The following is a 9,403-nucleotide window of genomic DNA, read 5'->3' on the forward strand; positions in this document are numbered from 1 at the left end:
AAAGATATATATATATATATATATAATATATATATATATATATATATATATATATATAAATAATAGATTCGCAATCGTCAAGGAAGCCTTGCGCAAAAGTAGGACAATACAGAAGGGCTTGCAGCAGAAACTGACAAATTAAGGCATTTAGAGGATGACCCTATAAGGATCAGAGACATTGATTCTAAGAATGCAACAGACAAAAATTACCTCAGATGTGGTACAAATAAAAAACAATAAAAAATCGACATATGAAAGAGGAAAGAAGTCTACTGACATATTATTTTAGAGAAAATTGTGGTAAGCACAATGTGATGCTCTCGCACCATACCCAATGTACGATTTCAATTAATAACAACCTAAAATTGATTTATCAACACATTTCAATATTATAAATTAATTATACGATTACGCCAAATTGCTATTACGCATTTCATGGCAAAAATAATTGGATTAAACGATGGAATAATTAATAAAAATTATATATACATATATGTACCAATAATTATAAAAAATAATAAAATTCTATCGCAAGGATCAACATACGCAAAAGTAAATAACAAACAAAGAATTAATGTATTTCGTTACATATCACTTTTATTTCGCTTGCTATATATACACTAAACATTATATTTTTGTTATTTAATATCAATCTACGTATTGCATTTTTATTGAATCTATCGTAATTATATGTTGTTATCTAATAAATTAAATAGTTGTAAACGAATTCATACGTTTTTATTTAAACAATTTAATACTTTTTTCAAACATGATTGCTGCTCGCTTCACAAATCGGACTAGGAAGAACTTACAGTACGCGAACTGGTGTACCGAATGAATAATAGAAAAATAACACAAATTTTAATAAATCCTGTTCAAAACAACTTGTGAGTGTATATTAATAATCTGATAATAGAAAAAAACACAACACTAACATTTCTATTGTCAATTATGAGCATACTCGGTTGATGTAGAGATTTTTATTATTACACAAAATTGTAGAATACTGCTCAAATTCGCTAAATAAACAGATAAATTATTAGCCAAAAAGTACACCAGTTCGAAAATTATTTCAACATCACAACAGAAATATTTCTCAAAAAAATATGTCACATTCTATTTATAACTAATTATCGATTTACTATAACTCCTTATCTAAATTTAATAGATTAATTAAATAATAATATCACATTTTTATAATATCCATCACATCTAAATATCAACGGAAACTTCAAAACGGAAGGACATCCGGCTCGAGGAAGGAAGAACATTTATTGATTGGAAAGGATATCGCCTACATGATGAGTATTAACATTTATATATTTTTATAACTAGTTAGAGCCTAGTTCACGTAAAAAACAACATCAGTCAACTTCACAGAAGTTCCACCATCAACAATGGCGACACTTAAAAAATTAATATATTTAGTACTAATTCTAGTTATATTTATAATCATGGTGTTGCTCAATAGTCAGTTCTCCCCGCTGGTGTTTTACACCAGCGTTTCCTGGCTTCACTAGAAACTGGTCGTCACCCTATCTGGATAAGGTGAAACAAGTTCCACTCATAAAGACGAACCAAACTCCGAACTCCTCCGTCGGTCCACGTGCTTCAGATAAGTCTCGGAATAAACGCTCTTCTTCCTGTCTTCATAAGGACGGAGGGAGGATCTCCTAGTATGGTGGTCCAAATCATCTAGATCAACTGGCTGATTTTTGCAAAGGCTGCAAAATGCGCACTGCAAAGTGTTTTTGAAGGCTTCTCGGAAGTCGCGATTAAAATAAGCGTATATCAAAGGATTCAGGGTAGAGTTGAAGTAACCGATCCAGAATACTATGGCAACTACTACGTCGGGACAGTAGCAGGCTTCTCCGCATAAGGATGTACTTAAGTACCACGAGAAAAATGGCAGCCAGCACAAGACGAAGGTGCCCATGATGATGCTCAATGTCCGCGCAGCTTTGTGCTCGCGTTTCATCTTGATAATGTTTCTGTCCTTGGTTGGGTGTGCAAAGGCTCATCCGGAATCTCATGCAACGTCAATGTTTTGGATGAGCCACCTGACGATGACAGAACATCACCGTTATGTCCGCAATCTCGGCTGGGACGATGCATCAACATGGCTTTACCTTGGCGCATGTGCAACGCCTTCTCTTGCTTATCCGCCTCGCGAAAAATTTGCAGATACGTAAACACCATTATCGTGCAAGGTATCCAAAAAGAAATGGAACTCGATATTACTGCGTACCACTTATTGACCACAAACTCGCAGATATTTGGATGCTCCGCACGGAACCGTTGATTCTCCTCAGTTGTGTACCATCCCAGAAAAATCGGTACAAAGGACAACAACGCTGGTGATACCCAGGTATTCAAAATCATGACAGCAACCACTCGTTTAGTCATATTTATTGGATATCTCAGAGGTTTCACAATGGCATAGTATCTATCTACAGATATACAACACAAATGCAGAATCGAAGCAGTAGAGAAGTAGACATCCAAAGAGTTCCAAACATCACACATAAAATAACCGAATAGCCATCGTCCCGTCAACTGGACACTAAAGTTGAACGTCATCGCCATCATAGCGACCATGATATCTGCCAAGGCTAGGGACACCACAAAGTAGTTGGTGATGATCCTCAACTTGCGGTGTCTCATAACCGAAACGATTACCAGCAGATTACCAAAAATGGCGGCGATGATAATGAGCACCATGATAGAAGATTTGGCGACAAGACCTACAACACTGGACCACTCCTGGACATCGGTGTCGGTAAAATTAGTCGACTCCAGGGTAAAGGATGCATTCTTATCCAGTGGGTGGACATTTGTGGTGTACTGGATCAAACGAGGGTTTTGATCTAAAAGACTGATGGTGCTCAGAGTCGCCATATTAAATGATTTACGAAATGACCAATTACAAATTCGTCTTCGTGCATTTTTGATGGGTGACAAAGTATTTTAGCGAGTGTTCGATCACCACTGCACTGGATTCAGAAGTAGCCATAATGAATTACGTTGTTTTTAGAAATCGCATATATAATTTTAATTATTGATTCGTTAAAAACTTATCTTAGTGTTGTGACGTCTGACGGATGCTTTTTGCCATTTCGTTGGCTATTGTAGTGGCAAAACTGACCTAGAACGAAAAATTTACATTAGATATTATTTTAAAAAAAAATCAAAATAAAATCTAAAAATAGACACAGACGTTTAAAGTTGATTGCATTGATTAAATCAAATGTATATTAATAATAAATTATTGAACAGCATGAGAATAATATTTTTCAGATTCATTAGAATTTTATAACACACACACATATATATAAATGTTTGTATAAATAACTTTTTATATTTTCTTTTCTTCTTTACCTTTCGATGTTTCCAAAGTCTTTTTATTTTTAGACGGATTGCGAAAAAAAATAGCCGCGGGTTATTAGGATTTTTTCTCTGAACGCGAATTAAAATTACTTCAGACAAATAGACAGACAGATTGACGGTCGGATGAGCCGATATTTGTATTTATTTTATATATATTTTATAGTGGGTTCTCCTATTTTTTAGCCTGAATTTCTGGAATATTTCTTTCTAATTTAATATTTTTATATTTAATCAATGCTACCTATTTTCTTATTAATTATTTTTATATATTTATAATCTAAATATATTCATTTATTAATTCATTTAAAGTTTTAATTAATAGCAATTAATAATATTTAATGAAAATCAATATGTATTTATTTATATATTATTATTGCTAGTTTTAAAATTATACACATAGAAAAATATGCCACTTTGGTTCTATTTTGAATTGATAAATGCAGCTTAGATATTTTTTCAATCTTTTAAAGTTTAGAACTATTTTATAAAATCCGTTGAGAATTTAAGTAAATATAGAAAATATATTAAGGCTTGATTGGTAAACAAACAAATATAATTGCTTATTTTAAATCTCGTAACTTGTGGATAATTCTATTGATATAAATGATATATACATATTTGGAAATTTTGTAAATATTAAATAACCTATTAGTATATTTTAAAATATTGGTTTCGAAAAATCAGGAAAAGTACACCAATCGGATCAAATAAATGAAGCATTCTGTATCAATAAAATTGGCACAAAATTAATTTACTTCCAACATTGTTTGATATAATATAGTTCTATAATAACAAGGTTTGGAGCCAATATCAGTCTATATATGGTTTACGTTGGAATACCGTCGCTCGGGAAAATAAATGAACTAAATTAAATTAATTAAAATAAATTAAAAGTAAGTAAATTGATAATTCTTTATAGTAAATTAATAATAAATAATTGTAAATAATTCAATGAAAAAATTTCACACCAATTTTACGGAAGAATTTAGATGCAAGTTAAAAGGCTTTGATAGTATTTCTGTAAATTATATATAGTTGAAAAATTAGACTAATAGCACACACACACACGCATATATATATATATATATATATGCGTGTGTGTATACAATTATATGTATATATAATTTTATATTTATATTTACAACAATAAATCTATAATAAATTATAAAATTAATAAAAAAAACTACTCACCACAAAATAAAAATCCTTCTGAATAAAATCCAATTTTCTTTCCACTTAAATTTAATTTCACTTTAAATCAACTTGAAATTTCACTGTCAAATTTATCATCAGTTCACCACTAACGTACTATTTATAGTACAGTTCTTCACTAATAATATTTATAGTACGATTTCCACAACTATTCTTCTGATCCTAATCCAAAAATAGAATTAATAGTAAATCGCATTTTAAAGAGTAAATTACTATTTTATGCAATTTTATAATTTGCCATAAATTTTAAAATAGTTTATAACATAGAAATAGTTTATATTTGTTTTAGTTTAATTGCGTTTTTAATTTACCAACCCTCGAGTGTAAGCACGAGCGTTTTGTTAGTAAAAACACATTTTATACTAATTTTTAGTAACGAGAACATTTTAAATTTCACAGAATATAAATAAATTTCTTCTACTTGTTTGTAATTTATAAACAAAACGAGAGTAAATATACATCCGATACTGTTTTTATTTTTAGCAACTTACTATTGTTTTTACGTCTAAAATTAAATGAAATAGTTCTTTTAATTTCACTAATTTGAGTAACCACATCGACTAGAGTTTGTTCATATATACATATAAATGAATAATTATTATTTTTTATAAATAATTCAATCACTTTTTCGTTAAAATTCAAAAATTTGTCACGACCAATGAGTTGATAAAAACTAATCTTGAGTTTTTGTAAACTACAACAATTTATTTAACACAAATTATGTTAATTTCACAAATTGAAACGCTCTTTATTTTACAACCCTTTTGAAATTCTCCACTGGTTTATTTTTTTTTTTTTAAATATGTCACGAACAATTTTATTTAACACTGTCCAAAAGATTAGCTTGTCTAAAAACACTTATATAACTTTTTAATACATTTTTGATCACCGACCAAAAATTCTCAAAATCACCAGCACCAATCAAAAATAAATTACAACCAAATTTTTTTTACCCCAACATGTACAATATTTTTTTCACCATCAAATAAATGTTAAAAACATCCAAACTGACCAAAAATTCTTTCACAACTGTTTACCAATTTTTCCCGAAACCATTTACCATTGACATCGATTTATTATCGATTTTTCCGAAAAATGGCATCCGTCCGAGTTGCAAGCCGAGTGCTTACTGACTGAATTTCCCTAGATATCGCGTCGCGTTCGACGAAGTGGGGAGAAATGTTGGTGTAAGGGAGGGACGTGCTTATGGGACGCGCGTGCAGCGCGACCAGGACGGCGAGATGGTTCAGGTTGGAATGCGTGAAGCGTAGGTATTTGGGAATCGTAGCGACTAGGTTTCGGCGTAGGCCGGTGGAGGACGGCGGAGGAAGTGTTGGAATAACTGGTTAAAATGGATAATAGTTGTCAATTGTTGTTGCATTCGTGATTAAATAGATTTGTTTAGATAACAAAACATTAGAATTGTTATATATTTTATCTTGAATTATGTATTTTTGGATTTTGGAATACTGTTCTTTGGAATATTAGTGGTTGTGATACTGTTTTAATAATTTTAGGAACCAATTCATGGATAAATTAGAAATGTTATGACAATGCTATAATACGGATCTATTTTCGAATGACTGTCAAAAAGCTATGTAATCACTGTGCAATCAAGCCTTTTACACATAAAGCCTAACCTCACGTAGGTGCTATCAATTTGATATCAGAAAGATGCACTTATGATATTTAAATTTGAAGACGCACTTATGATTATTAACTTCCCGCAGGCTAAATTATAGTCATGGGCCAAAAATCGGAAATAAAATTTTTTGCATATCTTCACGTTTTGAAGGTTACTGAATTTTGGCATATCTCAGAAAAAAACATTCTATTCGGAATGATAGTAAAAAGTGATTAGTTTTTGGCAATGGCAGGTACAGCCGTTTCGGAGATGCAAATGTGCTAAATGTGCAAAACATGGCAGCTTTTGAGAGAACTAAAATTCGATTTGAATGATTTAAAAACCTTTCTACTTGTGTAAACGAAACGGTTGCTTTTGGAGAAAGAATATTTTTAATTTTTTTTTTTTTTAGTTTTCGAAAAATTAATTTTTTTTGAATATCGAAAAATAATTCGGGTTTTAATTTTAATTCTAGCTAAAATTCTAAACATCACTTATATACTTCAAATAAATAATTTTAACTATGCAATTCAGTTTATTAAAAACTTGACAATGTTCTTCATTTTAAATCCCATTGATTAGGTTTTGTTTATTTAATTTTTATAAAATAAGAATAATAAAAGTTACATTATTTATAATAATCTATTTGAAAACATTTAATATTCCTCGAATAATTCATTAAGGTACGGCAAGTTCCAGAAACTTGACTTAAGGCACGATGCCATTCACCACTAATTTGACGTTTGTGTGTTTTGCAGGTTAGATTTTATGTGTAAAACGTCTGATCACACAGCAAATTCATATCTTTATGACAGTTTGTTACTTCCAACTCATACGAATATAGACCCGTAACATACATTACCATAGCATAATTTTTATTCGAGAATTGGCGCCTTGATCGATTTTTATTCATTCGTTCTTTAATTTATAGTGTGATAAATATTTTAGTTTTGTTTGTTGCATAAATCTTAAATATTTATATTTGTAGAATACGGAGAAGGATTTGGCTAATTTGTACTTGTTTATCTATGGCTAATTTGCTGTAAGCGCAATAACTAGTAAAAAGTAATAAATATATTTTTCCTAAAACAAAAAGGCGTTAATTAAAACGTTTTCAAAGTATTAAAATCATTTATAAATCTGTGTTAAATAATCCTTTCTGCATGAATGATACATTGCAAATACTTGAAAACAGATTATCGGGTCGTTGGTTGAAAGTATTGGAAGACATAATATGTATTTGTTTTTGTTGGTGATTGACTTATTGGATTTTATTTTCATTTGTGCACACCATCATGCAGATCATTTTAAATAAATCTCAATCTGCAGTAGTGTTATTTATTTTATGCCAAATAGTGTTTATTAGTAAAACTAAAAATGTGTGATAACTGTAACTTTAATACAAGTTAGTTTTCTGGAACCCTTGCAAAAAACTTCATCAAACCGATATAAGTATAAACTTTTTCTGCTTGGCGAATATTTGAAATATTTATTTACACATTACACACACACACACAGGGCCGGATTTAGAAATTTGGCGCCCCGGGGCAATCACAAAAATGCCGCCCCATCCCTGAAATATTACGAACTTTCAAACCTTTTTTTAAAGCAATCGCGCTGCTTTACCTGCGTAGTGACAAAATAAAGATGCGCGTAAGCGCCGTATCGCAGTTTAACGGATAAAGAATGTTACATAAGGCATATATATGTAAACAAAATGTATACTTATTAAAATATCTATAAAATATCTGATAATTTGATGTGCGTATGTGTAATGATCACTTTTGTCCGCCAAATGTTTTTTTTTCAATTTTTTTTATTGGATCATCGAAACCACTGAACCTACCTCCCACAAATTTAAGCAGTTATTTATTCCGTCAATACATGAAATTTTTTTTGAATGATATTTACGAACGCTTTTCTCAAAAACTGAATTTTCATTTTTGGCATTTTGGCCCGTATCTTCAAAACAGCTGGACCCGCCTTGGCCAATAACTAATCAGCACGTCTCCTTATCAATATGAATTGAATCATTTAAATCGGTTGATCCGTGTTCTCGAAATCGACTTGAATAATTAAAAAAATATTAGATTTGTACTGATGGGAAATACAGGCAGTTTCAAAAAATGGTAATTGAGTTTTGATATTTCTTCTCTGAAACAGCTAGAGAGCTTGATTGCTTTGCAAAAAGTTCATAATTTTCAAAAAATTTCAAAATACAAAAAATGTGATTTTAAAGTCAATTTTTTCATTTTTCAAAAAATTTTAAAGTTTTTTATAAAATGTAATTTTCAGTACGTAAAGTTTCAGTAATTTGTCTTAAGGCACAATGCCATGCGTCACTAGTGCACAAATTCCTCATATTAAGAGGGCTCGAGAACTGAAGGACATATTTTTCTTAAACTTTCAGCTTGTTTACGGATCTTTATATTAACCAAATTGCCAAATTTGATAACTTATTAACCAATTTGATAATTTACGTTTGGAGTGGGAGGCAAGGCAAAATAATAAATTTTAATAATCGGTTATTTCAACCCAAATTTTGCATTGCAATCGAATTATGTTTTGTTAATTGTATTTCTTGAAATTAAAAACGTTGTTAAAGAAAGTTAATTATATTGCATAGAATTTTTTTCTCACTCTTCAAATTTTGCCGCCCCCAAAAATTTGCCGCCCTGGGCAGTAGCCCCGATTGCCCCTACTGTAAATCCAGCACTGCACACACACACACACACATATATATATATATATATATATCTACTTATTTAATCTATTAAAGTGCCTTTTATATTAATTTTCATTCATCGAAGAAGGACATTCCCTCTATTCCGATTTCGAATCCGAAGAACGTTAGACAAAGTTTTGCGAATTCAAAATATGAATGAGACGTTCCTTTTGACGACGAATTTCTCGAATTCAGTTTTCATAATTGCCATTTGCACAAATACTTGAGGAAAATCTAAGAAAATATAATATATACGTACATAATATAAATACATTCAATATGTAGATGATATGATATGAAAGTTTAAGAAAATTATATAGAGCAATGTGTAAGAGATTACTTATATCGGATTTATATTTTCTCAGTTGCAATTATTTATATTTTACATCATTTGTCTGCACTTTGAATGAATAAAATAAGTTATGTATGAATTATTAATTGATAATCAATTTATT

The 9,403-nt window shown here is 30.4% G+C and overlaps 1 pseudogene; it reads right to left on the reverse strand.

The window, feature by feature from the left end:
• Nucleotides 1-1,530: 1,530 nt before the first annotated feature.
• LOC113380825 lies at nucleotides 1,531-2,898 on the reverse strand (annotated as a pseudogene).
• Nucleotides 2,899-9,403: the final 6,505 nt, after the last annotated feature.

Source organism: Ctenocephalides felis, unplaced genomic scaffold (assembly GCF_003426905.1).
Source record: "Ctenocephalides felis isolate EL2017-DRISC unplaced genomic scaffold, ASM342690v1 CF-g0.4_SCAFFOLD_00845, whole genome shotgun sequence".
In the NCBI taxonomy this organism is placed as follows: domain Eukaryota; kingdom Metazoa; phylum Arthropoda; class Insecta; order Siphonaptera; family Pulicidae; genus Ctenocephalides; species Ctenocephalides felis.